Source organism: Porites lutea, chromosome 2 (assembly GCF_958299795.1).
Source record: "Porites lutea chromosome 2, jaPorLute2.1, whole genome shotgun sequence".
NCBI classification, from domain to species: domain Eukaryota; kingdom Metazoa; phylum Cnidaria; class Anthozoa; order Scleractinia; family Poritidae; genus Porites; species Porites lutea.
The window spans coordinates 54,684,592-54,703,724 of record NC_133202.1 but is presented as its reverse complement, the minus strand read 5'-3'; the positions used below and the strand labels follow the sequence as shown (position 1 = coordinate 54,703,724).

Genomic DNA, 19,133 nt, shown 5'->3' with positions numbered 1-19,133 from the left:
AAGCTTTTTTTATAAATTAGAAAGTCTTGCTGGAGAAGACATAATTTTGCTTTATCTTTTCGGTAAAAAAAGTAATAAAATAACTTCCAGGTGTCTAAGCAATTTCAAACGACCCATAGTGTCTTATTTTTCCGCTGCATAGAGCTGTGAACAAAGGCCGTTCTTTCTAGTGACCCGGCTTTCATCAAAAATATTGTTGTCCTTCGTGATCGTGAAGAGTGCAAAGTTGAATCCGGTAAACCGGCCAAAACGCGAGCATCGCAGGGAACGAATCCCATAGGAATAGGTGAAAAAGGATAATAAAAAGTCTAGGCTATTCTAAAAATATCCGTATATGCATTTGCAACTCATATTAAGCCGCAATTTCACTTCTTTCCACTGGAATAAACAAACGATGGATGTATTGCCGCCATTTTGAATTTGGTAATGTCACGTGGTCGCGCGTCGACCAATCAGACAATTTTCGCCGGTGAAAGCACGACAGCAATGTGGTGAGCAAGAGCATGCGCAATAGTGCAGAAATCATGACGTCACGTCCGGTTGAAGTTGCCGTCGCCCCGAATTGTCTCCATCTTAAGTTCCCTACTGACTTGTGCGGCAACGGGTCTGGCCGGCCAGTTCTAAGAAATGGAAAGCGCCTACTCAATACCTTTATCTCTTCTGGTTTTTTTATACAAGCATTTTTCGCATGTGTATTTCTCATGTAATATGCTTGTAATATTGCTTATTTGCATGCAAGAAACACTCAATTCCTGTGGCCTGTACGGTACATTTATGTCCTACAGTTCCCTAGCAACAAAACATGACAATACAATCACTTGGCCCTTTCTCCTAAGCTCATATAACACTATTAAAGAAAATTCACTATCATCTACTTTTCGGTTGCGCTTGCAAAGTAGCAACCACCAAGATGTGAAAAACTTTTCTGTATCAACTTTTGATGTCAATATGATTTACATCAAATGAAGCACGAGAATCGGACGCTAGTAAAGACAAAAATTATTGAAAATAACATCACATTACTGCATAAGGCCATTATTTTACTTGTTTACGTTCAATTTCGCCTTCCCAGTGTTCCCAGGGAAGGAGGACAAATGGGAGAAAGAGATATTTTACTTTTGTTTTACTAAGGGAAGGAAAATGCAAAAACAAGGCCAGGCCTCAGTTCTTCGAAGCCCGGATACCTTAAACCTGCGATACCCTAAACCTCTTCTCAGCGTAAAAATACGATATCAGAATCTGCATTTGCGCGCAGAAAAAAAAAGAATGAAAAAGCCTTGCGTTGCAAAAACAAACTTACCTCAATCGGTAACCAAAAGTTCACTGGAATGGTGTCCTTCCTCCAACTAATTTTTGTGCTCTAACTTATATTACCACTCCAACCCTTGCTACCTATTTATTTTTCTATTTAGCTACCCATATGAGAGTCACTGAAAACAAATTTGTCAACATTTGAAAATTTTACTGTATCATACGCGCGCATCTGTACTCCTACCTGTATTCACCAAACTCTGTGAAATGCAGTTAAACTAGGCTGAAATAATCTTTTCCATTTCTTAAATTGGTTGTAAAGCTTGGCGACATTCATAAACCTTTACCTTAACAATGAAGAGAAGACGATTGAGAGTGCGCGCGCATTTTTGGAATATGCTATATATGGCAATTCAAAGCCTTTATGACGTCGAGTAATTAGTGAGTGTAGTAACTTTAATTGTCAGAGATTTTTTTGTGCGACTGAGTTGTGTTTATATTCAGAGTTGTAATTTGCGATTTTTGAGGATACAAGTTTACACAAAACGGGTACAATGGGTTCTATTAATGAAGGTATGAGTAGTTACTTTATTTTATCGGTTGTCCTCGAATTATACCGTGATTCTGTAGTCGATAAACTCGTTCATAATCCTTTTTTGTAGGTCTTGCTAGCAATTATGATTTTACTCATTTACTAATATGTCGACTACCCTTTAATCCTTTTCTGTGGATAGTTTTTATCAGTTACAATATTACCTAAAATATTTTCCAATGATCCTTTAGATCCAGCATGGTATTGGATCATCAATGAATGACTTTTTCTTCTACTCTGACTTAATTGATATTTGTTAAAACTATAATTATACATAAATGTGTTTTTTCAATAGGTATAGAGCTTCAACCGGGCGACAAAACTCCACTGCTAACTGGTTGTTTAATGTCGTTTCCCAATATATAGGAAACGAACGTTAATCAACCAGGTAACGTGCGTATCCTGAGTTCTCTTCTGCACCGTCCTGTTTTTTACTTTTCGCCCTTTCACTTCTTTTCTTTGCAAAAAAATATTCTCATTGGAAAAATTATTCACTTAAAGGCGTTTTGGTTTTTCTTCAGTTAATCATTTTGAAAATGATGAAATGGATCCACACTGGGACCCTCAAGGAGAAATCCCATGGCGTTACTATGGCGTTCAGGTAATTGATTACAGTAAAACCTCTATTAAGGGGAGACCTTCAGGACCTTCCCAAATGTCCGCTTAATAGAGGGTGTCCGCTTAATAGAGGTTTGTAAAATTGTGCAATGTTTGTTAACGATTAACATTCAACGGTTACTCTGTACTGTGATAAAGTTTCATGTTGTGAAAGATTTTTAAGGAAGCTAAGGAAGCGTAGATAATCACATGGCTTACAGTGCCCAGGGTGTTGTAAAAGTTGTCTTTGTGAAACTTCTTAAGTATGAAATATTTTTTTTAGCCGGTTCCCCTTCAGTACCAACACTTCCAGTATAATCCTGCAGTTCAGCAAAGTTGGGCTGAAGGAATTCAACTGCAGCATGGTCAAGCCACATTTATGTAAGTTTTTATTTTTTACCTAACTGTCCCTAAGCCTTAATTTTATGCAGAAATAGCTTCAAGGGTCTGTTGTTGTCAGATAAACCGTCATGGTAAATCTTTGAATTTGGATTAGACAAAAACAAAATTGTTCACATAAGGATTGCTATCATCAGCGTTCATTTCCGCTCAAATTATAGTATTTTGTCACACAGGCTACCATACTGGACTACGACTGCAGAACAACAACAATATGCAGCTCAACAGCAATTTGCCGCAATGCGTGTGCAGCAATGTGCAACACAAAATCAGCAAGTTGCGACTCAACAGCAGCAAGCAGCCCCTAAACCGCAAAACGTTGCCACAAAACATCAGCAAGGTGCAAAAGAACACCAAGATGAGGAAAAGCAACAGAAAGAAAAGACCGGCACCACCAAGACTGTTCAAGAACGTCTCGAGTAGGTTTTAGTAATTGTTGCTGACAAATAGCGAATGCCCCGTTTATAACTGCTTGAAGTGTTAATGCAATTTTTACCTGAACGTGGCGAAGATCACCAACTCCCCGTAATTATCAAACAAATATCTCAACTATTTTCATCAATTTTGATTTCTAGGCTCCATTTCTGGCCATTTAAGAGCGTCTGATTTGATTTTCGATCAAAGTACATTCACCCTTTAGCATGTATGTGATGAAGCTGAACGCGTGCTCACAAATAAGCGGTAGCAATCTCGTCACCCGAGCCCTCGGATCTTACGGCTACAAACGGGGTGAGAATAAGATAGTAGATAATCAAGCCTAATGTATACTTGGTCTGCTATTCTCACAGAGAAATGAAAGAAACTCTGGAGAAAGAAAGAGAGGAATTCTCCCTGAAACTGAAACAACAATCAAGAAGAGTCAGTGATCTTGAAATCAAAGACAAGCGACAACAAGATGAGGTAAGATAGGAGTCAAGGTCAATTACAATAAATAGAGAACCCGCTAAGTCTTCTGACAGGGCGTGGGGTCCTGAGGGAAGTAGATTATATTACTGTTTTAGGTCAATTCTAAGATAAACTAAGGTGTTTTAACCATATTCATATGCTCCTGTGGAGTTATGAGGAAGCTCTGTTTGCAGGTTGAACTATTTTTTTCCTCTTTTACTGTAACGAATATAGACTTGAAAAAGAAGCCAAAATTAATGGAGAATCAGTTTCTCCCCAATGGGAAAACCTTGAGTAAGCCACGGGCAGAAAGCAGTACTCGGAAATATTTGTTTGCCGTTTGTTAATCACTTTTCATGTACAAAGATAATGGCAGATATGTTTCTTATTCAATCCACGCAGATCAAGGAACAGACAAAAGCAAGAGAGATTGCAGAGAACATGTAAGAATTTTTTAATGCCGTACTATTATTTCGATTAAAGAAAACCAATGTGTGAAGGCCGGTCGCCGTTGGCGCGGTAAGTACTGCTTCGCGAGCAGAAGCGGGTACTCAAAATAGGGTAATGGCGTGTTTCATTAAAAAAATCAGTGATATACTATTCTGTCGATGAAGAACTTCAGTCCCAAACAAATCAGGTCTGATGGGGGGAGGGGGGGTTAGGATCCCCCAGACTCTCCCCCTGGATCCGCCACTGCTGGTGGAAAATTTTTTAATGTAAAATCATGTCCAAGAATCGGTCATGCTGACATCAGCGATATTTTTCTTTCTGTTGTAAATTCAAGGTGGAACAAAATGGAGGGGGAGAAGAACGCCTTGGATGCCATAAAGCAATTGTGGGAAAAGGAAGGCGGCAAGATAAACCGAGTTCTCTTGGTATGATCGAGTTTCTTCTATTCCTTAGAACGTTAACAAATTTGTCGTCTCCCTCGCAGCCGTTTTAGTGTCGTCACGCATAACGCTCCTCCCCGCAAACGGCTACCAGTTATAAGACATCAATTGATTATGACAAAGCATCAGCCTAATTTAAAGTTCATTAATTTCTTAGAGGACAGAACGCGACCTTTCAAAAGCAGAGGAGAGGATCCTTCATTTGGAAGCTGATAATGAAGCTCAAAGAAGCAAGCTCGAGAGATTCAGAGATGAATTATCTCAGGAGTTTTCCGCACTTCGAGCCACTTATAACGAGGTGTGTGGAAGTTAATATATAAACTGAACTATATTAGTTAACTATAGGACCCCCCCCCCCCCCCACCCCTCTTTAAAAAAAAAAAAGAAAAAAAGAGACGTTAGCTGTCCCCACGCCACGTCACGTCATGAAACAATATTTAACTTTAACCCGGGACACCTGTTAAGAATACACGGCTAAAAGATGCCAAAAGTTTTAAAGGACAACTCTTTTATTTATTGGCTTACTCTGTATATACGTGTTTCCTGATTTTGTGTCTTTTGTTTTCTTTTTGCAATGCAAAGTTGCTAGAACGGCTACGAGTTGAAGAACTGTAAGTGCGCTTTATCTTTTTTTGCTTTTATACTTGCCTTCTAACTTCTCGGATCAATTTTCAGAATTACCTTCCTTTTCAAGTGAGGGCCTTCAATGAAGGCTTTTATTGATACGAGGCCGTGAGAAAGAGGCCAAAATTGTATAAGGGTCAAAGTTAACTTTAGAATAAAAGTATTTAAAGGAAAAATGGAAAACTTAAACGAAACTGATTCCAGGAAAAACTAAAAATGTGTTGCATTCTACAGGGGTCTGAAAATAACTAACAAGGACGCGGGTAACGTCCTTGAGTAAATTATAATTAACATCCTATGTTATTGGCTTTTACAGTAGATAGATGCATTTTTAGATAGACACCTACTCACATTCGCCACCTTAGCTTTAGCAAAAAGCACCACAATACAGCAGCTGATTTTTTTCTTTAAACTGTTTCATTTTAGCTCCGCTTCAAAGACCATACATGGACTGAAAGATGAGGTATCTTGTCTGTAGCTTGGACACTTTGAATGTTGCTTCTTTTTTAACAAAAATTGAAATGTTTTATAGGACAAGCCTAAATCAACAGATATAGCTTCTCTTCTTTGAACTGGCTTTCGCCTTTTCTGCAGAAGTTATTTTTGTAGTACTTGTCAACAAATTACCGTAGGGTACTCCAAAATGGAAAGAACGTTAAAGAACAATTTTGAAAGTCTACATTTTATTTAGCGTACATTAACATATTCAAAGCAGAAGAATTTTGGAACCTCTGCAGGATTAGCTCAGTTGGTAGAGCGTTTGTCTGCAGAGCGGGATGTTCCCGGGCCAGGACCAATACTAACGGTCTTAAAATAACTGAAAAATGAACGCTGAAACCTCGCATGGCCCGGATAACCACGGCGACTGCGGTCCCGTCTCCAATAAAGACGTAAAAATAGTTCCCCCAATTCGTGCTTTTAAGTATTAAAATACATTTACACTCAAATGAAGCGTATTTTTATTTTTATTTTTATTCTTTTGGTCTTTAGTATGAAATGCTAACGGGAGTTTTTCAAACCTGCAGGTCGCTTATTACAAATCATCTTACCAGAAAGCCACCGAAGAGTAAGTAAGACATTCTTAGGTAGAATAAATCCTCAAAGTTTCTGTTTTGTACAGTTAGCTTAAAAATCTGGCAGAATGGAAGTAGGATTTTATTCTTCGACAAAAAACGGAATATAGGCACAAGGAACATGTCTGCATGCATGAGAAACGTATTTCGATCTTGAAGTTGAGTTCAAATTTCTCGACAATGCAAGTTTGTAATAAAAAATATCCGTTAATATAGTTATGTCTTCGATACAATACTCAATCTTCTCAGAATTACAGATTAATGGTATGTTGCTTCCGTTTAACCTTGATTATGTGAAGTCAGGAGTTTTTGGCGTTACTTTCAATCTCGTCAGTGTCCGTGAAACTGACCAAAAGCATCGAAGCTCTGGAAACGATAATGCAACAATTATATAAACAATAATGATATGATAATAATATATCTAGCAGGCTTTACGAGGTTGATTCGAGGCTCACTATGTACGTGGTACACTATTTTACTATCATTTGACGATCGCGTTGTTTTTATGGAAACATTTTGTGACCATTCTTTTCTAATAGTTTTCATCCAGACTGAGGAAGACCCACTGTCGTATACGGTCGAAAAAAAAGTTGTTCTGAAGAATTGTTAGTATTTGTATAACATACGTCGTGCACGTTCTGTCTTCCTGAATAGTGTTTTTAATAATAATGTTTTTTTTTTAATGTCATTTCAGTTTAGGCGTTGCTGATCAAGAGCAACGTTCTTTGGCCCAGCGGTGTGAATTGTGGAAGAAAAGCTCTCAGAGAAAAGATTTGGTTTGTCAACGTTTAGAGAAAGAGAAAGCCGTTCTTTCTAAGAAGATTCAGGTGGAGAATAATTACTTGATTTTTTCAACTGAATAAGTATAGCTTTCATTTATGGCTATAAGTACATCCCTCTTTACTGGTTATGAAAAACTGGAAGTTAGTAAGATTAGTTTGCTAAAATAAGTCGGTAGGCCTGGCTTCTTAGTGCTTAAAAAACTTTGAAGAGTTGACCACACATACATATTATTTGAAATCAAGAGACTATAAAGGGGACAGAGAGGGCATCCCCCATATACACCCTATTCCATAGGTAATTCGTCTCGAGTTATTTTTAGAATCGGGATAAAGTTACCTCGCGCGAGGCGTGGATCTTTCGTGGAGGTTTCGCATGACCAAACGCCGTGCAAAACATGTCGGGCGAGAGGCAATGAAAGCGTAGAAAGATCGAAAGCATTCCTGAATATTGAAGCGAAATGAGTCGGCGCTCACCTGGGAAAAAGGAATCGCTGGACTCTTTGACAACCCGTGACATCAGTTTAACTCGAAGTTGTCGTAACCTCAGTGCTTTAATAAAATGAGAAATTTCGCCGGTCTATTGAAACCGGTCGTTTGTACAATTTAGGGAGTTTAAGATCCAACGACGCGGACGAAAACCAGAACGTCAAAAAAACACTAGGTTTAATTAGCAAAATAACAACTTCGCACGTGCAACACACTTTTTTGTTCATTTCTTTCCCGTTTTTGCACGACTACGACGTGCAAATGCCTAATTTCGCGTTTTATGGAGGACGTAAATAAGCAAAGACGAAATTTTATTTCTCTTTCTGAGCTTAAATATGGTCCCTTGAAATTCAGCTTTAGGAGGGTTCGCCTACAATTGACAAAGTAAATGGGTAGGAATAATCGCTATAAAGACTGAAAAAAAAATAAACATCAAACCAGAAATTGCTCTCTTCAAACTGTAAATTATAAATGATCCTGAGAGAATATTCAGTGTGTTAAGGATTTCCCTGCTCTACTGTTAGCTCTATACAAGAGAGGAAGGGCGATTCTTTTTTAATTTCGGTTTCGCTGACACAGCTTTCGCAGAAATCTCGCTGTAGTCGTTTTCGTCGACAAAAGGAATAGCAAAATCGCTCTCCGCGTCTTCCCCTAATTTGTTCTGCGTCATTTCGTGAAGGACGCGTGGCTCTCAGCGTGGGTCATCCACGCGGAACACATTCGAGCTATGTGATTGGCTGTTGTCTGATCCCCCTTGAGATCTGTGGTGTTAAAAATAACTCGAGACGAATTACCTATGGAATAGGGTGTATATGGGGGATGCCCTCTCTGTCCCCTTTATAGTCTCTTGTTGAAATCTATGACATTAGCGAAATTGCGGCAATCTTTGATGCGGCAGCTTTTTTTTTAATTGTCAGAGATGAAGGATGTAAAGTACCCGAAAAAAGTATGAATAGACTTAATTTACCGTGACAGTATTTGGTTAGAAGAACACACTAGGTGAAAAGAGGATGCTTCTTTTTTGTTGTATATGAATAATTGACCAATCAGAGAGCGCGCTTTACCCTGTATTAAAATTAACTGAAACTTATTTTAATATTCTTTTCTTTTGATTGCATTAAGGGTGTAATCAAAATGGTGTACATCGAAATTTGTTTGGATGCTTTGTGTTTTGTAGTTATTTGTTAGTTACTATCTAAGAGTGAAAAGTTAATAAAAGCTGTTAGATTAATTGAATTTACTTGTTCTTCGCATCTCAAGTGGTTTAAGGCCTGGGACTAAGGGGTTTACTTTAGGAAAATGAATTATTGGCTCTAACTTTGGCATAGATGATGGCGATGAGTCAAAAATAGGCACACATAAAGAACTCATTGTTCTTAACATTTTAAAGTATAAACATTGTGTTAATAAGTCACGTGATATGTTACGTGACCACTTTGCTAAAAATTGTAAATTATTGACCAATTGGTGGCCGGTTTAAGAAAAGAAATCGGGAAAAAACATTTTTCTAATTTATATTAAATATTTCTAACACTTCACGTTTGGAATGAGAAAAGTTCATTTTGTTCTAGCTAGGTCTCCTAGCGAGAGATATTGCCAATTATTCATATGCTCAGAACACATCTTTGACCCAGGCCTTAAACCCATTGAGATAGAGGGTACCAGCGATGTACAAACGGAGGATGACCTCTCCATAACATAGAGAAAATTTGAAGAACACTTTTTTTGACACGAACCTCGATCTTAATCCTAACTTGATCCCTCTCTTTTTTATGTTTTAGTCTGAGAAGGAAGCAAAGATTCAACTGCAAGAGTAAGGAACTTGCTTTGTCAACTTTGGCCGCCACCAAATACGGTCTACAGAAACTTTAGAAATCTTAATATTTCGGACACCAAGTTGTTAATATAGACCTTTAGCCTGGGCTAAGAGTGCATATTTTATAAGAAAGTTATTGTCCTTTAGTCTAAAGGACATCCAGGATACAAATCGGTCACTTCTGGCTTTTTCTTAAACCTTTTGTGCAGTTAGATAACCGTTTCTCGAGTAAAATTCCAAAAGTGGGCGATCAACTTACTTGTTATTAAGACGATTAGCGAAGGCTGTCGGAGTCGTAATATTAACACAAAGGTTTATGATCTGTAGTGAAACCAGCATTTCGATTAAACTTACAACGCTACCGATCACAACATAGTTGAAATCAATTTGTCGGAGTGGTAAGCAAAGGCGGATGAACTAAATCAATCAAACTATATGGAATATATGGTCTATATGGTAACAAAATTGATAACCAATATTTTGCACGTACTATCTGAGTTATTCTTCCGCCAGCTAAAAAATGCTCACCCAAACGGACGGACAAGATAGAAGTGTTGATTTTTATAAAGAAATAGGCTTATTTTCGTGAACATAACGGTCCCAAATTCCGAAGTAGTCTAGTTACATGTATTTTATTCATAAAGAAAATTAAAGGCCTTCGCTACCCAGATCCCACAGGTCTGTAAGTTTGACCGTTAGGGATATGGATGCAAGATGTTTGAAGACCAGTACAAGTCTAAGGGTAACACGTAGGTAGACATGTCATTTATTTACCTTTTTTTTTACCCTTCTTAGAAATTACGATAATCTTAGGGACGACTTAGCTGCATTTAAGAAGCAAGTTGAACTCCTCAAAGAACAGGTGGGTGAATAAAAATTTTAAATCTGTGTTTAATTTTCTTTCGAAAGTTTTTCCTCAGGAAAATGTCCCCGGTTTAACATTATCTTATGAGGTACGGGCTGAGTTGAGCAAGGAAAAATTGTTTTCAAAAAGAATCCATTAGACTGTTCCGCTTTTTAAAATTGTACCAGTTGTACAGACATAGTACAATACGTTTTAAATTATTGATTTAAGTTGCTCTCTCATTTTCAGAATTATAATCTGCGATATTATGGAGGAGTAATTGGAAAATTCCGAAGAATGAAACGCTTCATCGTAAATGCGTTTCGAAGATCTTCATCTTAAACGTACAAACTTTATTTGGGATAGGGTCTGGGGTTGGGTTTTTAGACGGGAAAAAATATTCTTATGACTAAAATCTTAGTTTATCTGCTGAGAAAAATGGCGATGACTGATCTGTTCTAAAATACTCGTATTTAGAAATAACTGGATTAGATAGTGTGCAAAGATTTTCATCGTAAACTTTAAAGCTATATTTTGTGCAGGGCGAGGTGGGGTGGGTGGATGTGTGTGTGGGGGGGGGGCGGGGGGCGGTGATTTTATTGTTGGAAGCCTAGCTTACTACGTCAAAGAATTAAAACGAAAAAGAGCAAAATAAAAGAGCAAATAACAATAAAACGGAAGAAAAAAAAATAACAAGTACCAAAATAGTTCCATAAAACACTTTACAACAACAGCAAAAAAAAAAAAGAAAAGAAACAAAGAAACAAAACAAAAAATAAATATCATTTTAAAAAAAACAAAAAAGAAACACAGAAAAAACAACAACAACAACAACAACAAATATCATTTAAAAAAACAAAAAAGAAATACAAAAACAAAACACAAAACAAAAAACAAAAAACTAATATTTTGCTGTTGTTGTTTTGAAGTGTTTTATGGAACTATTTTGGTCTTTGTTATTTGTTTTCTTCCGTTTTATTTGTTATTTGCTCTTTTTCTACAACCATCTGTTTGAATGAACAATGTAGCCCATTTATCACTGAGTGTGCGCAATGTTTACAAGCTTCTTAGTGAATATTTATTTCAGTGATCAATTACACAATACAAAACGTTTATCTCAATCACCGTTCTGAAAGTCTAGCTACGGGCCTGACATTATTTAATCTAACTCCATACGATCGTACATAACGCTTTTTTTAAAATAATTCTTTTTTAGCTTTACTATATTCCACTGAAACAGTCAAAACTTTAGATTGACCTGTTCCTCAAATACTTAAGGCGCAAACAGATTTTTAACGTGGAAACAACTACAACGAACAATAAAAAAAAAAAAAGAAAACAACAACAGCAACAACAAAAAAAACAAAAAAAGAAAAAAGAAAAATAACGTCACACAAAAAAACAAAATGAGACCTGAAAAATAAAATAAAAAATAAAAACAATAGAAAAGCAGGAGAAAAAAATAAAAATATATAAAAATAAATCGTTGTAGAACAAATCAAATATAACAAACTTGTTTCAGTTGCTGCATTAGGCCTTAATGATCCAAACATATCCATATATCTTTCAAAGCCGAGATTTTTCTTCTTTTCTAAAAAAAACAGACGTCCGCACTTAGCGTATTGGCATCGTCTTAACCCGTGCACAGGAAAACGCTAAAACGAAAAAATACGATCGAAAAACTTATAGGGCATGCCCTGAACGATGACTGTACGGAGATCATCGAGAAAAACGATACGCCTGCGTTTTCAAAAAGGGCTCCACCCCAGAGAGAGGTTTTGAAAAAATGACTTTTTTCGATGACCGTTTTCACCAAATAATTGCATGTGGACTTAAGGCAAAACCGCATAAATAATTCCCTGTTTTCAAAGAAAATAGGGTATGTGCGGACAGGGCTAATACTAGTTCGGACGATATCATCACGTTGTAAAAATTTGCTCATACTATACTCATTCGTATAAGGAGTTGTGTCATATTAAAAAGATGTTTTGGAGTTTGAATTGGTGGTGTGTTTTTCTAGTTTTATCTTTGTTAAAAGCACGATTTAACGTTCTCGCCAGTGTTCAACTGTAAAAAGAATTAACAACACTGTATTTTATAACTATATTTTCTCCACAAATTTTCGTACATTACTTGTACAGAGCTGCTGAACAAGTAATGTTACTGTGGTAAATAATTGAATGAAGTTAGAGTTAAACTCTAACTGACAATTTTTTTAAGCACTAAAAGAAAACTAAAATGGCTATGATTGGAAGGAGGATTGTAGTGGATGTCATACCAGGTCATTCAAATTTCACTTAATTGGAAAAAGGTCAAAAAGCTCTGTCCTGCAAAACAGTGCGTCAACGTGTAGAGCATAATGTTGTCAATCTTTTAGAACCCAATTATACTATTGCGAGAAGTGCCTAAAGACATCTTATAAGGCTTCGTTTCCTATGTATTGTCCAGCTAGTGCTAAATGAACATTCTGCGACAAAACTGGTAATAAACTGTCTTCAAATGTCTTCTAGTGGGGGTACTTCGGAGAATTACAATGCAAACTACACCCGGCCCTCTCTTTAAGTTGGTGTCTTTTCCCTAGCTCGAATAGCGGCACAACAATGCTTGGAGGGGGTGGGAGGGTAAGAGCTTCATTTTCGTTTAGAAAGTCAGCGGAAAACGAAAAGAAAAGTTCGTTAAAGCAGTGTCTCAACCAATTTTCCCCGATTGAACCTCAAAAGAATGTCATCATACAGAAAGTAACAAAACGCAACTTTTCTTCTCAGGTAAGGAAACAATTCAAAGTTTTAACGGTTTCATTTTGAGCCACTACGTTGTTGTTTGCGAAGTGATAAACTTGTGAGTTGCCATATCTGAAAATTCTGCTAAGATGTAACTTTCGAATTTTTTGATTTGTCAATTCTTTCTTATTTTGTTGAGATCAGTTCGAGTTCATATACTAAAACAATTATTCTTTTCATTCTCGGTGAGTAGTGCATGGCTTTTGATAGGAATATTTACCTCGATTTAACAACGTGGAAAAAAGTGATCTATTATTTCATCAGCCTCGCCCGTTTCCATTTTCAACTAAACCATCTTAATTCCTTTTTCTCATTATATATGGCAGTAACCCTTCCCCCCCCCCCTCCCCCTCCACTCCCGAAATAAACATGGCGTGAAAGTGGGTCAACTATGTTGTGTTCTCTAGTGTTCTTAAGTCCTGAATAAAGTAATCATTTTTACCAGAACATGTAAGCCTCCGTAGCTCAGGGGTTAGAGCACTGGTCTTGTAAACCAGGGGTCGAGAGTTCAAATCTCTCCGGGGGCTTAAGCTATTCTTGTTTTCTTTTCGTTTTCAATACATGGTACCTTTTTAATTCGTAATTGTTTTGTTCTTAAAATTACCCTTCAGCAATATTCTTAGAGTTCCAAAATTTAGTGCGTGTAATCTTTTATTGCAGATCGGCCACCGAGCCCCGGGGTGTTGGGAAGGGGGGGAATGGGGGTTAGGTCACTGCTATATATGGCTTAGGTATGTGCCGTCATGAAGGGCGTGATTTTCAAACAGTTTACTCTCGGATGGGGTATATGAATCAGGTAGTTTGGGTCTAGAAAAGGGTATCATTTTCCAGGAAACTGATCGATTGGTTGACAACTCTAGTCTAGGCTAAGAGGACCGGGAATTGCCAATTAAAAATACAAAAGAATCAAATCAGCAAGTTTAACTTTATTCAGCCTAGAAGCTACTCTATGATTGGGGGAATTTGGGGAGTTTAGTCTTGTATAGGGTAGCAAAATTCAGCTTAACTATCTCTGGTATAGGCTAAGGGGTCCTAGGGGCACATTCCCACTAGAAAATTTCCTAAATTAACCCCCTCCAGGCCACCAACAGGCCCGAGAGACTACTGGTGTCGTAATGAGAATTTCACTGTTAATCAAAAGTATCCAGCAAGATCAGTCAAATCCTAAACAGTATGCCAAAAACCCAAAATGGAAAGGGCCTTCTGAATGGCTTTATACTTTATAATGGTTTATTTTTATACAAACGTGCTTCGCATATATATTTCTCATGAAATGTGCCTGCAAAATTGTCTATTTGCATGCAAGAAACGCAACATTCCTCTGGCCCGTACGGTACTTGTATGTCCTGCAGTTCCCTAGCAACAAGACACGACAATAAACTTGGCCCTTTCACCTAAGCTTCATAACACTATTGAAGAAAATTCACCATCCTCTACTTTTTCGGTTGCACTTGCAAAGTAGCAACCACCACGATGTGCAAAACGTTTCCGAACTTTTCACATCGATATGATTTACATCAAATGAAGAATGATCTTCGTAGTTGCATATATTGTGAACGCAATTTATACAATTACTTAAGATGGGACAGGGGTATTTTGCAGAACGCAGAACCTCCGCCGAACGCCGAATGACATGAAATGAAATGAAATTTATTGACGAGGGCTAGGAAACTGAGTAAACAAGGTTTGAGGGCAGTAATTGGCTAGTATGATAACCCTAAATGGAACCTGATTCACTCAGTTTCCTTACCTTAATCCGGACTAATTTTCAGAGTCATTCGGCGTTCGGCAGCCGTTTGACGTTCTGCAAAATACCCCGGCCCTGCCGTTACAAATGAATTGTCTGTACATTTAAGCGAATCAATGCACTGTAAACTTCAGACATAAATAACGCTTTCATCATCCATGATAAAAAAAATTGAATCAAAGTTGAACAGCAACGTTTATTAAGATCTAATTAAAGGTGTGAACGGTATTTTAGCGTTCGGCATTGACAAAATCTTTTTTCCGATTAATACCAGACTGGTACCCGTTCCAGTCCCTTTTAACATGGTATGTTGCCCAATATTTGGAACAAAACAAATAAACAGACTCGAAGTATATGGAGGCCCGTTCTGGTCAAAATCATGACAATAAAATTGCGCCACAAGTCAATTTTAATCCAACTGCAGCAGCAAGTATTATGGACATGTTGTGTATTTTTGTCATCACTAAACAATACTTTTTTCAGCGTGTTAGTAATTATTTTTAGCAACAAGAATTATTTTTGTTTTAATTATACAAAATACTTTTTTCATTCATGCAATGAATTATTTTTCAGTGGTACTTCGAATTATTTTTCCAATGTGTATCAAGAATTATTTTTTAATTGGGCCGTGAATTATTTTTCGCGGTATCGCGAATTTATTTTTTGGTCTACAATGCATTGCGGGCTTTGCATTGAAGTGGACTGGTTCGAGTCTTTGACTTCCTTGGGCGACCATTTTGAAAACTTTGCAAGTGGAGGAGTGCTTTCAAAGAGAATGTCAAGGCGTAACATTGTCAGGGAAAGAAACGAAAGAGGTTTTCATCTTTCTTACAAAATCTGTCAGGAGCTAGTAGTCCGTCGTTAGTGATGAGGTTTTCTGGACCGAAGATTTAATAGAGGAGACTACGAAGGGACTTCACGACTCGTACACAATTCTATCCCTTATTCAACCTGACGTGTCTGCCCAATTGAACTGTTCTCCACCCAATCTTGTACCTCGAGTCTTCGTCTCGTACTACACATGCTGGCTTTCGGAACAAAGACGCAGAGAATGAGAGTGTCCCCCACCCTGACGTTCAGGAAGAAGCTCCCGATTCTAATCCAGACGGGCGGGCGCGCACTAGAAGCAGAGTCAGATGGACTCAAGGCAGAAGACCTTCGCTGAGTGCTAGTTAGAGTAGACCTCACTAACTAGGAAATTTGATTGCTTTATCTAATATTTATGTTATGGCATTATTGGCTATATATCTCAGGTATCAGACGTTGGACAGACTCATTCATCTCCGAATATTTATGTTAAAACAGGAATTACGATACCGCCATCGTAAAGGCACTCGAGCAAGTTCCCTACTCTCACTAGCACTCTGCGAAGGTCTTCTACCTTGAATCTATTTGGCTCTGCCAGTTTTTGTGCCTGCCCGTCAGGATTAGAATTGGGAGATCCTTCCTAAAGTTTTGTACAAGTCGTGAAGTCGCCTTGTAGTCTCCACTATTAAATCTTCGGTCCAGAAAACCTCATCACTAACGTACAGACTACTGGCTCCTGACAGATTTTGTAAGAAAGATGAAAACCTCTTTCGTTTCTTTCCCTGAAAATGTTTCGCCTTGGCATTCTCTTTGAAAGCACTCCTCCACTTCAAAGTTTTCAAAATGGTCGCCCAATGAAGTGACTCGAATCAGTCCACTTCAACTGCAAGGCCCGCAAAGCATTGTAGGCCCAAAAAAAATTCACGATACCGTGAAAAATAATTATCAGCACGATGAAAAAATAATTCTCAATACTTGTATTAAAAATAATTCGCAGTACCACTAAAAAAATAATTTGTGGTACGCATGAAAAATTTATTCATACAACAACATAAAAAAACTAAACAGCCTTCATAAAAAATAATTCATGCAGCTAAAAGAAATTAACAACACACTAAAAAAATCCTGTGTAGTGATGACAAAAATACACAATGGACCTAATGGGTCCATAATAAATGCTGCACTGGCCAAAAAAGTCACTTGTGATGCCATTTTATCATATTAATTTTGACCAGAACGGGCCTCCATAGAAGTAAGTCGTTCTAATTGGTGCCTGTGAAGGGAGGGTTTCCGGAATGTACCAGGAAAGCTACAAACAACTGTACACGTCGCCGCTGAGACGCTCTGAGCCTCACTGCTGTAACGTGCTCGTGCGTCTAAAACCGCGTGATAAAACGCTCATTCACACTGTTACGTTTCGGTTAACTCATGATTTTTTAACTTACACACCCATAGTATTTATGATTATATGTGTCCAGCTTATTTGTGGTATTTAATAAGGATTACAGGGATGAGCTTTATGTTACTCAACTATCGTCACAGAACTATCCTCTGATCAGGTAGTCTTTTTACTGTTGGGTATATACCGACTGAAAGGGCAAGAGCTTGTAAAGAGCCTTTATTTGCGTAAGTCAAAGAGACCCTCAAACGCAGTGCGTGATTTACGCAACAAAGTAAACAATTTGCATTCAAAATTGTGAAATCATTTGCATTCACCTGATTAATTTAACGCTAGCAATGCAATTCAGTTTGGAATCGATGTCGTAATACTTATCATAGAAGCGAAACCGTAGAAATACCAAGTCGGTACCTGAGGTTACAGAGAAATATTTCATTGTCAAAGGGGAGCCGCGAATTGGTCGTTTTTATTATACGGTCATTCAACATGTCTTTTTAAAACCAGATAATCGCAAATGTTTGTCATCATTGCATTTATTAACGTAAAACAAGATGATAATCAAGACTAAAAAAGGCTATCAAATTGTTCTTTAAATTGTCAAATTATGGGAAGAAAAAAGCATCGTTGTTGAGCTTTTCCATTTTTCTAATTTTTTTTTTATATCACGATTACAAAACCAGACAGTGTCAACTTTACTGAAAACAATGACATTAGTCTCAGAGGTATAATCTTTTTCTTGTATACACGCGTAATCCTCTTGCTGGATAGGAGAATAAGACTTATTTACACTGTAGACTACGTATATCAGGTGCGTTTTGAGTTCACACAAAAATGCCTGACGGATATGCTAAAAATTTGCTTTCCCTGTTTGTCACGGTGAGCAGATATTTATTATTTATTTGCACAGAGGAATGAAACGTTCTTAAACGCAATGCTTAATTACGTCAGCGTCGCTAGATTTGCATTCAAATTAAAAGGGTTCTTCATCTCTTGATCTGTTTCTCCGCGGTCTTAAGAAGTTGAAATAAGGAACACTGAAGGAAGCCTAGACGTTTTTTAATACAACTTTGTGCGTATGTGACGTGCGTTTTTTGAAACGGCAACGGTAATTGAGACATGATGAAAACTGGGAACAGCAGGGAAGATACTTGTGTTCAAAGATCGTGTCTACCAGAATTGTTCACCAGCGTCGAAACTCTTTACACCAGCAAACTTGGAACAGTGAATGCGGGGAGAAAAATACTGCAGACCAAACATCATTTAGAAGAGGCAAGAGTTTGCCATTCAAGTGAACAAACTCTGTCAATTCTCAAACACCCTTGTCCACCGCCCACCACTCGGCCAGAGGACCAAAATGCAGTGATTGCCTTTCGACGGCGAATGTTCAGCAACAAGTTTTACGAATCAACTTGGCAAAGAGAACAAGATAGTCTGTTTAATAGAGGAAGTGCTTTACAGGGAAACAGAACAAAGGAAAGCGAAAATGGAAAACGTTCAGCAAGTGTAATCTCAGTTGACCACTTTACAGAAGGCAGTATGTCTGAAAAGCTGGAATGTTTGATTAGTGAAGAACACAAATCGGAAGACAACCAAGTAGAAGCCGACGGTTATGACATTGAAGAAGACAAATTAAGCCAGCACAGAGACAGAATTGCATTAAGTGTGTCTGATGGTAAAGGTTGGAAAATATTAGCTCACTCTGATTATGCGACGAAAAGATTTACAAACAGAAAACAAGAAAGACCTTTCACGAGACTTGACCCTTCATTATCGATAACGTATCATGCCTTTTCGGATCCGCTTCAATTTTTCAAGTCAAATCAGAGAAAGAAAACGACCGTCAATGGCCCCCTTGAGGGTTTTGTCCAGAAGTTGCAAACGAGGAACAAGCAGTTATCTTCTAAAAACCTCGAACTGACTAGCAAACATACGTGTAATGACGATTTAGATAAAACTAAAGAAGAAATGATTAAGCACTGGCTGTGCATGTGCAATGTTCCTATGAACAGATAGAGTAAGGAACTGGCTAAATAGCACAGATTTACATGTAGGTATCTAATCAAAGAGCCTGAACCTAATAGTACCCATTCTTTCTGCTAATACAACTTAATACTTTTTCAACTTTTTTCTTTCAATTTTGAAACTGTAAAACGTTTTGTTA

General features: G+C 37.7%; 1 long non-coding RNA gene and 1 other non-coding gene across 2 annotated transcripts; both read left to right on the top strand.

The window, feature by feature from the left end:
• Positions 1 to 3,121: 3,121 nt before the first annotated feature.
• Positions 3,122 to 4,163, top strand: LOC140927289 (uncharacterized). Its single transcript, XR_012164557.1, has 3 exons — positions 3,122 to 3,258; positions 3,628 to 3,739; positions 4,127 to 4,163. It is a non-coding gene; the product is annotated as an uncharacterized lncRNA (long non-coding RNA).
• A 9,310-nt stretch (positions 4,164 to 13,473) lies between these two features.
• Trnat-ugu (transfer RNA threonine (anticodon UGU)) lies at positions 13,474 to 13,546 on the top strand. The gene has a single exon. It is a non-coding gene; the product is annotated as a tRNA-Thr (tRNA).
• Positions 13,547 to 19,133: the final 5,587 nt, after the last annotated feature.